The sequence below is a fragment of the Monodon monoceros genome, unplaced genomic scaffold, assembly GCF_005190385.1.
Source record: "Monodon monoceros isolate NGI ecotype Baffin Bay Population unplaced genomic scaffold, NGI_Narwhal_1 Super_Scaffold_17, whole genome shotgun sequence".
In the NCBI taxonomy this organism is placed as follows: domain Eukaryota; kingdom Metazoa; phylum Chordata; class Mammalia; order Artiodactyla; family Monodontidae; genus Monodon; species Monodon monoceros.
This window is the reverse complement of record NW_021703773.1, coordinates 14695366-14709953: the sequence shown is the minus strand read 5'-3', so window position 1 is coordinate 14709953 and position 14588 is coordinate 14695366. Positions and strand designations below refer to the sequence as shown.

The 14588-nt window shown below is 38.1% G+C and overlaps 1 pseudogene; it reads right to left on the bottom strand.

Moving 5' to 3' along the window:
* Positions 1-1969: 1969 nt before the first annotated feature.
* On the bottom strand, positions 1970-3402 carry LOC114897684 (annotated as a pseudogene).
* Between the last annotated feature and the right edge of the window lie 11186 nt (positions 3403-14588).

The following is a 14588-nucleotide window of genomic DNA, read 5'->3' as shown; positions in this document are numbered from 1 at the left end:
TTCTAGTTTGTGATTTCTCCTTCTCAAGTTATAAAACATTAATGATCATTACAAGCACTATTTCACAAACTACAAATTAAAGTTCTATAGCACTTAAAAAGCTTAAGAGGCTACATTTCTGATTACATAGCAGCTATCTCAAATGGTTATTACATGAGAGGTTTCTAAGTAAAATCACAATGAAAGCAAGGTAAAAATTAACTGCATGATTCTAGTGTGGCCTGATAACATTTGCTATCATGCACTGACAGCCGTGGAAAACAGTCTTTACGTCTCCAAGGAAAAGAAGACTTTAAGGTCTCCCAACATTGGATTAGATGCCCTTGTTTCTAAAATAATCTTTCAGAATCAATGAGTTATTAAAAGGGGGCACATACCACCCCCCACCCAGAAATTAGTAACATTGTTTTTGGCAAAATTCTACCAAATAATAAAAAAAAACACTTTATTTTGCATTCTGCCTCCCTTCATGGAATTTGCAATCCAACTGGAAACATAGAAACAATATCTGAAATACCAAGCTATAGCGGGTTGCAATTTAGAGTTATGAAATTGGGTTCTTTTCTCCTCATATCTTCCCATTTTCTTTCTGACAATGCAAAAGGGAAATTGAGTCTTTATTTCTTAAGGTGAGGTCTATGGCAGGACAGAAAAACAAAGGTGGCTTCCAAATATTTCTATTTCTAGCTATTTACTCCAAAATCCTAAGACTTTGGGGAACTCAAAGAATGTTGGTTTCCACTAAAGGGAGTAGGTTCAAGGAAAAGATTTTTCCAACGTATAAAATAATTGTCCTGGCCTTTTTTTTTTTTTTGGTGGGGGAAGGGAAGGTGAGGTAGAGATAAAAACAAAAGAAAAGAAGGAAAATTAGAATGATAGATCACAATCATAGACAGCAAGAATGTCCAGAGGAAATGGTTAACAGGTACACACCAATAAAGACAACCAAGAGAGACTGTTGCTCTTGTTCAAGGACCAAGTTGCCCCACAGGACTACAGAGAGTACAGTGCACAAACTAACAACCCAAACTTCACATGATCAAGTTTGGCTCATGGAACAACCATTACCATTTCTGATATCATCTACAGGAGATTTCAATTTATCATCGCTAACACCTTGCCCAATAGCCACCCAGAAGGAGTGCTGCCTGTGTTGCAAAACTGCATATGCCCCACCTGAATTTCTTCCTGATAACATGTCTCCTCTCAAAGCTTAAGGGTTCTTCACCTGAAACTAATACAACATTGTAAATCAACTATACTCCAATAAAATTTTTTTAAAAAGCTTAAGGATTCTTTTAAGCCCAAGAAGAAACAGGTGGTAAGCTATCTAGTAGGCAGGTAAGGCTGGAAAAACTGAATTGAACCAGCTTGAAACTGTATTTAGACTCTCTAAGGGTATAGTCATTACATATCAAACGAGGGAATTTGCACTTCTGGGGGAACTTGGCCACCAACCAGGAGGTAGAAAGTCACAGTTAAAAATCACTGCTGAACATGTGTATCTTCGTGGAACTTAAATATTGTGTTAGGAATTTTAAGGAAAATATTAAGAAATTTAATGGTAACTTGAAGCATAATTTTTACATATGAAAACAGAATAGACTCTTTTATGGAATAGAATATAAAATAAACTAAAATACTAAATATTATGGCCATTACGTTCAAACTCAAAAGATTCCCTCCGACTCTGCCCTAGGGCTTTAACTCCCTCCGCTCTGAGAATAAGATACTTCAGTAGGAAATGTAATAAACACCACTACACAATAACATGTGCAATTCATTGTGAATCTTTCCGGTGCTCTAAATTTTCAGGGAAAAAAAAACTTTTTAAAAATGAGTTTGCATAGATAAACTATTATAAGCTAATTACTGAAAAAAACAAATATTTACATAAACATAGGATATTTACATAAGTATGAAGAAGCACTGCATACTTTGATGTGCAGAGTTACTTCCCTTACAGTCTTCATTTAGGTAAAAAGATTTTGGGGTTGTTTTTTTCCCAACTCACCAGCTCTACGCAGCAGCATCCCACACCACGTGTGGCCTCACATGGCTTCTGCGCCTCCTTCACAGAAGAGGAGCTGGAGACGATGCCCGTCGCTTCCTCGTGGGCGCGAAGGGTGTGCCCACCACACGACGATGGTCGATGACGGTGTCCTTGCTGGGGTCAGGGTCGAGGCCGGGCTCGGCACCGCGAGCGGGAGGACGCTGGCGTGGCGGCCTCCCAGCACCCAGCCCGGACCAGAGACTCGTGCAGGGACCCGCAGCACCTGCAGCTCACCCTCGCAGTTGACGCAGGCTTGCCTGGGCTCGTTCAGCCGCACCAGTTCGGTCCTCAGCTCGTAGAGCACGCGCACCAGCTCCTCCGCGGGTGTCAGGCTCAGCTCCACACCCAGCACCTGTTCAGGGCCTCGATATTCTGGCCCGCACCCTGGCAGCTTCCTCTGCTGGCTCCGCGGGGTGAGGCCTGCAGGCTTGAAGTCTGGAAACTTGATGCCTGCAGGCTCAGGAACAGCTGGCTTCTCGGTCTCCTTTTCCTGGGCCGGCTGCTTCTCGGGGTCCTTGCTCCGCAGCGGGGTCTGCGGCTGCGGGTAGCTTCAGCGAGTCCTGGCTACGCTCCTCTCGCTCCTTCTGCCGGGACTAGATCTGGCGCAGCTTACGTAGCGGGTACTTCTCCGCCGCCACCTGCTCTGAGGCTTGTTACCGGCAACGCTTCAGCTGTTCCTTCCGCCGTTGCAGGTGCCCAGCATCAAACCCTGGTATCTTGAGGTCTGTGTTTGGCATGGCGTGCATGTTGGCCAGCTTGGCACAGATACAGTAATACCGCTCCTACAAGTCCTCCACAGACCTCTTCTTAAACCGCTGGTGATCATCCCGATCGTGGCTAATGACAAAACGGAGGTCAAAGCGGCGGCTGAGGTCAAAGAAGTGGTCGTTTCTGCCTTTGTTCAAGAGTTGTCGTGAAGATAGAGCTAGTACCCCTGCTCTGAATACACTGGCACCTGCACAGTCTTATGGACCCTGGCGAAGGGGTAGTCCTTGCCCTCCTCAGCTGCCTGTCACCAGTGGAAGAACGTGGCTCCATCCTTGCAGACTAGGTTGGTGAATGGCATCCACTTACAGGACCACGCCTTCTTGGGGCCCAACTTGGCCTTAACTGTGCGGTGGCCTTGACCAGGGTCACTGGGTAACAGTGGAGGTGCATCCTTCTCGTCAGAGTAGCACAATGCTTAGAATTCCTGGTGCATGTCCGTGGGAAGGTCAGTGTCTCTGAGGACTTCCTGGACTTTTTCTTGTGCGGGTTGGTATTGTCCTTCTTGCTGATGGTCCCGGAAGCCGCATGACCCTCTTATCCCCGAGTTCTAGCATGTCCTACCCATTTGTGCCCACAGACATTGCGCCTGAGAGATAGCGGAGTGCCCCGAGGTCAAGGATCAGTGCCTGGACTTCCGCACTGCGGCCCGGTGGCTCCATTATCCCCGCAAAACCACAGACCTTTTCTCTTTGCCGGGGGTGGGAGAGGTGGCTGGTACGCAGTAACTTTACTGAAAGAAAAGTGTAGTGAAATCTGTCGAAAGCTTAAGGAAGAGAACTTCGACACCTCCCCTCAAGCTCAGGACCAAGTGCAACGAGTGGATTCTTTCAGAATGTTGTCAGGCAGGGTGCGTCCATCTTCCTGCTGTTTCCCTGCAAAGATCTGCGTCTCTATCAGCCAGTGTCAGCTGGCGGGCAGCAACCAAACCAGTCGTTTGCACTGGGAAATATGAATATGAAGAATTATTCATTCATAAGAGGGAATTTACCAATAAGAATGGTAAAGAGAATCTGAAGAATACAGAAAAGACAGATGTTAAGTGGCAGTCACTATCTCTAGGACTAAAAGAGAGTATTCAAGGAACAGAAACTTGGAAGAAAGCCACGCAGACTGATGTTCAGAACCAGTTGCAGAAGGTGCGACTGTCTCCCACTGGTGGGCAGAGTATTTCACAGAGGTGTTGCACACCACGCCTGGCCGGCAGAAACTAACTGCACAAAGGGATTCGAGCAACACTACTAGGAAGCCACCAGCTGAAGAGGATGGGAGCAGGGCACTGAAACTTGCTGGGAGTGGCTACCTCTGAGGTGAGAACAAATCTCACGAGAAAGCTGCATCTGGAGTTCTGGCAAAACGTGCTAAGAATCCACTCCACAGGGGACACACTATTGAGTGACCCACATGAGAATGGCAGCTCAGCTGCATATCACTATAGCAAAAGGGGAAAACCACTGGTTTCTGGAAGAGGGGGTCTTCTCCCCTGTGGTATCCTTCCAGAGCCTTCTACTATAATGTTTAACATTATGCCAAGTGTTAAAGGAGAACTGATTACAAGGTCCAGCTCCAATATTACGAAGCAGGACAAAGGAGGATGGTTTAGGGGCTGAGGTTATAAGTTGAGAACAGACACACTGTACTTCCAAATAACTTCAACTATAATCCCTCAGCCATAAAGGAAGACCAGCATTCGTTTCAAAATTCTGCATGTCCAGCTATCATCTATACATAAATATTTTGGAGTCTGAGTCTGTGTCGTGGTGATGGGGGTGGATTAGTATCAAGGAACGCTTCCTTCTGGCCACCTCATTTCTTAGATGAAGCTGCATATCAATAAATAACAGTAGGTAATATTAAATGTTAAAAATCAAGGTAAAATAATGATCGCAAACTCTTTTCACGTGATACTAGAACACTGTTTAACAAAGCAACTTGAGTCATCTGAATCTCTAATGGAAACATTCTATATCCTATTAATATTAGGCTAGATATTGAAAAAACAAACTGATGAGATGCCAATGATTACTGTCTCATGGAAATGATTTCTGTATGGTAAAGAAGATAAACCCAAATTTTATGGTTTTATTATCCTGTATAGGTCATTATACCAGTTCGATATCTAACTAAGCAAATATATATATATATATTTATAGGATCCTATATATATATAGGATTGTTTCATTTATTCACATTTAAGTTTTTATCGATAGAGTTAGATTACATCTGCCACATACCTTCTGTTTTCTGTCTTCCTCCTTTACATTGAGTATTTTTGCACTAAGTGAATATTTTTAATGTAACGTTCTAATTTCTTTAATATTTTTTCACTTTTGAAAAAAGGATTTTCTTAGTTGTTGCTCTGGGGATTTTTATATATATCTTAATTTAGAATCTACTCTAGATTTATACTGGTTTAATTCCATTGAGATATAGAAGCATTAATTCTGAAGAGCTTGATTTTTTGTGGTATTATTGTTATTCAGATGCATCTATATATCATACAAATCCAACAATAAATTGTTATAATTATTACTTTATATAATTTCATTTATTTTAAAGGAGCTGAGGAAAGAAAGGAGAGCAGGTATATAACACTTATATATGTATTTATATCTTCTTATGTACCATTTCTGGTTCTCTTCACTTGTGCCTGTGGATTTGAGTTACCATCTGGTATCATTTCCTTAGCCCAGTACAACTTTGCTCCCACTCACCTCCTTCGTGCTGGTGTTGGCGAATAACATTTCTATATGTTATGGGACAAACAATACAATTATATTGTTTTATACAATTTATTTTGTAATCAGTTAAGAGAAGAGGAAATAAGGGCTTTATCAATTTCATAGTTCTCCAAACTTCAAGAATGAAATCGTTTTTTGTGTAAACCTTGAACTTTGAGTCAGGAGTTGGGACTTCATACCTAGATCTTAATTAAGCAGGACTAACTTGAGAGATGAGGATTCAAAAGAAAATGTGCAAGTGTCTCCTCCAATTGCCCTCAAAGAATGAAGGAAATTACCATTTGAATGTTACGGAGTCGTGCTCAGTTAATATTTACCAGTCTTTTAAAAAAAGTCCTATATGCTGAAGGTCTGATGACTGAAATATACTTAAAAGCCTAAACTGATGACTTAACAATGTTGAAAAAGAAGCATTAGGCCTTGATGCCACATAGCAGCGTAAAAAGATTTTAGACCCATTTCCCTGGCTGATTTAACAGCAAATGTATCTGACGGTGAAATAAATGACCTGTCAATGTATCATCCAGCCATGCATTTCTGTGATTTCAATAGTTACAAACATTATTACTCCATCTCCTCAGTTTTATTCTTTTTTTTTTTTTACTGACATGTAAAAATCAGATATTATGTGTGACAGAATAAAGCTTTTGTGGAAGGTAAAAAGAGGTTTTATCTGAAATAAGCACCACTTCTCATTTTACAACCATGATATCAAAAGAGACTTATACTCTGACCTTGCATTTGAAAGAATGTTGCATGTAGTGGGATAAAAAAATCATGGAAGGATTTAGCAGACTTGTAGGTTCAGGCACTAGAGTCCAAGGTAAAGATGCAAAGAAATATTAAAAAAACAAAAACAAAAAACCTGCTAAAGTAGAATGATTCCTTCCCTCTGGCAAAATCACTGCCTCCCAGAAATAAAATGTAACATCTCAATTCTTTCAAGTGAGACCCTCTGATTTTCTCTCACCATAGCCCTGGGGCCATACCAAAGCCATCCTACTCTTATTACGGTAGCAAGGTTACAATGAACCTACACAAGGAGCTGAAATATAAATGGGAATGCCTCTAAATTAGAAAAGAGTGGTGAGGAAGACTACAAAAGAAAACCTAAAAAGCCAAAGAAGTAAATGTAGTATAATCTAGAAAGACCAAAAAGAGAAACATAAATTTAATATATCAGAAAAAACAAAATGAGTTTCCTTCATTTTTGACGCATTCTAACCAAAAGCTGGAAGGAATCTGAGAGCTCATCTAATCCAGCTTCTTAGTCTTCCAGATAAAAAAAAATTGTAGCCTAGAAAGGTACTTCCCCAGATACATTCTTTGAGATTCTTCTGAACTTACAGTTTTAGGAAGAGTAATAACTTAAAAAAAAATTAAAGGGTGAACACAAAAATTTTAAAGTATACTTAAAGCTAAATTTAAATACGTATTACTTTGTAGATATATCCCAAATAGTAAAAGAAAAAAATGAAGTGCCATTTTTTAGATGTTTATGGTGACTATAAACACAGATTTCTATAGATTAGAAAAGACATTACTTTGGGAAATGATTAATTGATAAATGTAAAAATATTGCATTTTATCAATATTTTTGATATGGCATGCATTGGTAGTACAAGAAAATATCCACTAAAGAAGCTGGATTCGTTTTTAATAACTTTTTAAAAAATTGACAATGATAAATACAATATTTATTTCTGACAGCTAAAATTGAAGAGGCCGATGAAGAATTTGAAAAGTTAACAAACACCATAAAATCATACCTACTAAGATGGATAAATCTATGGAGATTATTCAACTTAAATAAAGGAAAAGCAGTCTTCAATTTTATAAAGGGTTTGTAAAAAATTAACAAACAGAAACCTCAATTAAAGAGAGTTGGGAGACCAGAAGGGGGAGCTCTCAGACCCTGTGATGACAGCAGAGCCCAACAGGAAGGAGAAAGACTCCTCTTCTTTCCTGGCAAGGACTCCACCAGTGAAGAGCCATGCACTCTGTTTATTGTAGCTCCCTCCCCGGCCCACCCACCCCCCAAGGCCAACTTCCTTTTCCTCTCTTGAAAAGCATTCTCCTCCCTACGCCTTGTGGCAATTTGCAGGGTTGCAGAACTCAAATTGTAATTCTCTGCAGATCCCAAATGAACCCGTCTTTGCTGGAGAAATATATAGCAGTCTATTTGTTTCGGGTTAACAGGTTTCTACACAGAGGATGAATTAGTACCTATTTACTGTCAAAGAAAACACAACAGAATAGTTATTCACAAGAGAATAGAAGATACAGAGAATCTATAAGAAGCATTTATTAAAGAGCTTACTTTTTCCACCTCTATCATCAGTGTATTATGGCAACAATTAAAATAGTTTTGCAAAACTATGTTTTAAGTATCATGTATGTTTTACGTTTTCTGGAAAGAAAACAGTTTAAAAAGACAAAAACAAGAAACGCATGCAGGTACACATGTGTAGCCAGGAATATTACATTATTTTATGCCCTCAAAAAACCCTACAGTCTAAACTATTATTTCCCCCTAGATAATATACAAAAGTAACCTTAATAGTAGGAATCAGATTGTGGTTACTTTTCCCAGAACAGCTACTTACATGCAATAATTAAAATGAGGAATTCTCTAAGCACTGAAAGGCAGATGTCAAAAATGTCACTTACTACATACACCTCAGGATGAATTTTCCTACCCACTCAGTTATCCCTTGAAGGTATAAAGTTTTCCTGAAAATCGACTGGAACCTATTTTCATTTTAAAAATTAAGCCTGGTACACCATACTCTACATAGATTGACTAGGATGTATTAGAGGTCAATAAATATTAAATGAAGTCCAGGGCTAGGCAGAATTATTCTTTTTTCTGTTTTGAAGGGATAGAAGGCCCCAATTAGCTGCAAAGAAGGCTTGAAATGTGTTATAGTTGCAGATTAACTCCTGCTAAAAATAGAGTTCAGTTAGAAAATAAGGATGCAATGAACATTAGGCAGGCATCTAATATGCTCTGACACATCCTGTAATAACAATGGAATAATCCACCCACTTCCTCACCAGCATCACCATATAAATTGGATCACTTTCATATTATTATTACTATTCATACCAAAATAAGTGTAGTTCACTTTCTTCTTTTCTGAAATTCTATGATTTTTTTTTCAGTTGCTTCACCACAATCCACATCACTATGGCAAATAGTATTTGCATTTCATGCATCTTACCTGAGATCAAAAGCCGACATAAGGTCTTCAATTTGAACGATACTGGGTTCTGAGCAATTAAATTAAAATACTATGTAATTTCGGAAGTTGTCTCAAGTGGACCTGAGGAAAACAGACGAGGGCCATAAGAAATTAGAGCGAGTCCTGTGATTCATTTGTTTATAAATTCCTTTGGTTAATTTAATTCTGCTTTTGCAACCACAATAACAACAAAAAGTCCTCTGTTGCACATATGTACATGGTATCATATACAAATCTAAATTTTCATAGACAACAAAAGTGAAATCGTATCAGCCTAGTTTCTAGTTTTAATAGTTATTTGGGTAACAGGCTAGACTCTGTGAGTCTTATTTTCAGAATCTTCAACAAGTATCATGATACCTGGGTGATCGTAGGCTGGTCCATGCTAGTATACCCACACATGTTTTCAGCCAGCATCACTTCTAACTGGTCAGCGCTCATATCATTTACATCGTTAAATATTTTTAATAATCCTATGGTACCTATAATATAGGATATTTTTAAGAATTAAGCAGAGTGTCTGCAAAGTTTCAATAATTAATTCCCTCCTTTGAGTCACTCTTGATAAATAACTCTATAAAATTTGTTTCCTGAACTTTTCTTCTCTTGTACAATATTCTGACATCCTACCAGTATTTGTTTACCGGGTTTTTGTTTTGTTTTCTGTTCTGTATAATAGTAGCTAATGTTGGCAAAAATTGAATTTTTTGAAGTATATAGAATGTTATGGGTTTTGGAATTTGTGAACACAGATTTAGAAGACCAACATTTACAAATAAAATATTTTACATCTGAAAATATGTATTATATAACACATATCAAGTTATTAATGCACGTTCAAATGCAAATTGTATATTCTTTTTCTTTAAGATATGAATATTAGAAGGAGTCATATTTCTGAGTGTGTGAAATCAATAATTGTCCTCTCACAGACATGTTAAAAATTAAGTCAGTGCCTCATTAAAGCAACATTCTAAGTGGTAACTTATACTTACCACTCTGAAAAGAAATTGCATTTAATATATTCTTTACTTGATAAATATTAAGTAAAATAGATTATTTTTCTACTGCACTTATTACATTAAGTACTTATAACTCATAGATTAGAATTGTAACAAACATTTCTAATCCAATTTATTTAGATGTACTATCTTATTACACTTCATAATTCTCTTATTTTTAGTTTTTGAAAGGGTTTATACAGTGCATCTTAAATGACTGGACCAAAGATTTAATTCAGACATATGGCAAAACAGTGGTAAAGAGAATATTATAAAGTATGTTGGCTTTTTAAAAAGTGCTTTCCAAGGATGGCAATCAACGGTAACAAGCAGAAAATTTAAATTCATATTTAGAGTTTGGCTGCCACCTACAGGGCTATTTTTAGTCTCGTTGTCTTCCATTCCCAAATGACCAATACGACTAAAGCTCTAAAAATTTGATAAAATTTGGTGGAAAAAAAGAGACTTGTAAATAAAGTTGTTTCTTCCACTGACAGACTGTTCCAAAGAAAACTTAAATGATCACTCTTGAAGCTCTATATGTACATTGATTTAGTTGAGATTTGGACTGATCTTTGGACCAATCTGTGGATTTGTACATTGATTTAGTTGAGATTTGGACTAATCTCAACTCTTGTTGAGATTTGGACTAATCATTCTCTTTTTCATGATAAAATGCTTAAAAGCGCATTTTAGGACCATGATATAACACCACATATAAAGTGATCCTAATTTAATGCAATATATTCTTGTGAACAGTGAAAATCTTAATTTTAATAACATTGCTCAATGTTTTAACCAAGGAGATTGAGAGGCAGTGGATGAAACAAATACAGCTATACAAGATAAATAGCAAATAATTTGAAGGGGGATGATAAAATATTTCCTTGGGAATGTAAAAATGTTACCATGACCTGGAGCCTAATATAAAATTATAATAAATCGCGTCCATTATGCATACTACATGTGTCTAGGTACAAACTGAGGTTCTGTGCAAACCACCAAAACATCAAACATCCTCCCAATCCTGGCTAACGTGAGTGACTTCCATTTATCAACTACAGCTCTACGCTCTGGCTTACATTAGTTGTTCCTTCTTCTAGATAAGGTTTATTAAGACACCCTGTTCCCTGACAGCATCCAACCCAGAGCTAAGCTTTCCTTCTTTAAACTGTCCCCCAAATCACCTAACACAATCCCAAATTCTATTATACATCTTTCTAACATCCTCTGATTGAGACACCCACACGGTTCCCCATGGTGTGTGTTTCCCTTGCTGCCACTGAGTAATAAAGCCCAAAGCTGATTCCCGACCATAGACGGGTTTTTTTCAGCAAATCACATAATCTGGTTTTTAAAAGTTAAATTGAGTTTTTCTTTATTCAGGAATCCCCTTCTATCTTTTTTTTCAGTGTTTTTATTCATGCCCATTTCTAATGATTACACTATAATTGTTCATTGGATTCATTTTTCACTATAGTAGATTTTTTGCAGAAATAATAGAAATGATTCATCTGCCTGAATACAAACTCCTGTGCAATGTGATTTTTCAGGTCCTCACACCAAGAGTTAGGGTTTATTAAATGTCCACTGGCCTTGTGACTTGCTTTGACCAGTAGAATGTTTCAGACGTGCTGGTGCCAGTCGTGAGCTTAGCCCTCAAGAGACATGCACTTTTGTGTTCTCTCTCATGAACCCTCTACTGCCATGTGATCAGCTCTGGCTCAGTGATGAATCAAAACCAGAAGAAGCAGAAACAAGCTCGGCAGCCAGCACCCAGCCAAACTGGCAGCTTTCTGCAGACAAGTGAACAAGCTCAACAGAGGCCAGAAGTACCCTGACCCGATGACCTCAACCTCAAATTCCAACCCCAGACCTGTGAAATAAAGGGTGGTTTTTAACCCAGTAAACTTTTTGGTGATATATATATATCACCAAATATGTGTGTGTGTGTGTGTATATATGAAATGATATATATATATATCACATATGCATAAGAAGTGATTTTATATAGTCTCCAGCAATCAGTTTCTATTTGCCAAATTTATCATTTCACTTTTATCAAATTCACAATTTTTATATCTGCTTACTTAGTAGTGTATTGCTCATTAGTTCAAACAGAGGCAACAACAAATAGTGAAGAAATAGTACAATGCATGTTCCTTGTTCATTAGATTGTCTTGTATTAAACAGTCAAAAAGAAAAGTTAAAATTAACATACTTCTAAAGAAAAGGATTAACTATTTGGAAATTATCTGAGTAGCGCCGGAAAGAAACATTTCACGTATGTAGCCACTTGCAGTAGTTTATTCATTTGATTGCTTAGAATAACCTATTACTGATGTTTCCTTTAGATGACCTATTGTGGTTTTCTTCAATATCTTTTTCTTTGTTATTTGATTTTGACTTGCAAATAGGAATGGATGGGTTATAAATAGTAATAAACAAAATGGTGCATTAGTAACATGGTGGCACTACTTTTAACCTCAAAGTCTTAGTTAACCTGGAATTATCAACCTTCATTTCAAAAAATTTCTATACCTACGAAACACAACATTATGATGCTGAGAACAACTCCTACTGGCTTTTACAACCCCCTGTGAAACCCAGACAGTGCAAAGTGTGACGCAGAAACAGTAATTATTCCCTGCTCTAATGCTAAGTAGGTGTAGATAATGCAAGATGGGAAATTATAAAGCCTAGTGAATCTAGATGCTTAAATTTACCTGAAAAAATAAAAAATTAGTGCGTTAAAAGCCAACGATTCACTGAAATCTGTTCCTTCAGTATCAAATGAACAAAAATGATGTAGTTGTTTTAGGAACACAGGCTTGTCTATTTGAGGGAATCAATCAAATATTCCACTCTACTTAGACTTCCTCTCTCTCCTCAAACATCCAACGCCTTGTCTGCTATCCTCACTCTCAAATGATGGCCTTACTACCTATTGAAACCAGAAGAGAACTTCCATTTCCATGAGGTCTCACTATGGCATCTTATCTCCCTCCGAATCTGTGCCCAGTACTTTGCCTTCTCTTCTATTACTATGGATGAACTCCTATCCAAAGTCATGTGCTCCAATTTCCCCTATATTTCTATATTCCTTCTGCAAATTTCCTCTATATCTTCCTCATTATCAAGAGCTCATTCTTCTAATATTCTTATATAAAGGTAGACAATTGGCTCCCACCTCTTCTGCAACAACAATTATCCTCTCTCTGCTAGATCGTACCTATAATCCTGTTTTATTCTCTCCCATCTTCATTTTAAATAGTATCTCCTTTGAACCCATGGACTGCTCCTGCTATACCCCTGTCATTTTTTTCTTCTTTTATAGAAAAATCTCTTCAAAATTATTGCCTAGAACCAATTTTTCTCCTTTCATATTTATAGAATTCACTCCAGTAAAACTTCTGTTGATCCCACCCCACTGAAACATTTAACAAGATCTCCAGTGACTGTTATGTAACCAAATCTCGTGTATTAATCTCAGTCCTCATTTCATGTGACTATAGCAAGATCTGACCCAGTTGAATAAACCCAGTTAAAAAAACAACAACAACAACACTTTTTTTCCCCGCTTGGCTTATGGGGAATTGCTCCTGGTTCTTTCCATATCTCAGTCGTCACTTTCTCTGTCTCCTTTGCTGTTTCCACATCAACTCATCAACCACTAAATATTTAAATGTCCCAGGTCTTAGTTCTAGGATAATTTTTTAATGTAAATCACTTCCTATGTGGTCCTATTTAGTTTCATGGCCTTAAATGCTAGCAGTATACTAACGTCTCCCATATTGTTTTTTCTTTAATATTTATTTGGCTGCACCAGGTCTTAGTTGCGGTGTTATATAATCATCTCCTCAGGGAGCTTTAGTTGCAGCAGGCAGGGTCTTTAGTTGTGGCATGCAAACTCTTAGTTGCAGCATGTGGGATCTAGTTCCCCGACCAGGGATCGAACCTGGGCCCCCTGTATTGGGAGCACACAGTCTTAGCCACTGGACCACCAGGGAAGTCCCTCCCATATTGTTTTTTACAATGCGGAACTCTCACCTTTGAATGATGGTAGAATATTTGATTAATATATTGTACAACACACACACACACATTCTAATTAGACAATTTTCTTAAAGCATGATGTTTTGTGACTTAAAATATCATTATGAACTCTGACTTCTCACATGATGGAGTAAGCAGTCGACAAATCCTTTCCCCAAGAAAGCAGCTATGAAGTTAAATGAAAGTGTCCAAAACAGACATTTCAGCATTCAAGAAACAAACTTTCCCAAAGAGCATCATCTATTCTTAAAAAATATTGAGCTTCACATAAGAATGACTAGTCTGTGGGGTTCTTACCTATGGTTCCCAAGCCTCTCACCCCCAAATTCTGTCAGGGCAGCGGTTTTAATCAGAATAGGGCAGGTTATGGAAACCATAACCTGCTACCTTTGCTTTACATCTGCTACCTTTGCAGAGAGACCTAACTTAATTTAGAATGTTACCTGTTAAAATAGCAATCTCAGAAACAAGTGAACAAGAAGACCCAACGGCTCTGCCAGCCTAAGGTAGCAACTAGCTTGGGACAAGCAACTAACCAATGGACGAGCATGTTAACAGAGAAACTTCCTTGAGGTGAGACAGCCATGTAGGGTTTTCTCTGAAAACATCTGGTGGAGCAGAGAGAATTTTAGCTATTCCTCAGTCCTTTTTTCATCGCCATCTCCTCTATAAAGCAAAAGTTTTAAAGTCTGACCAATTAAATCATAAATGGGTACTAAATGCTAAC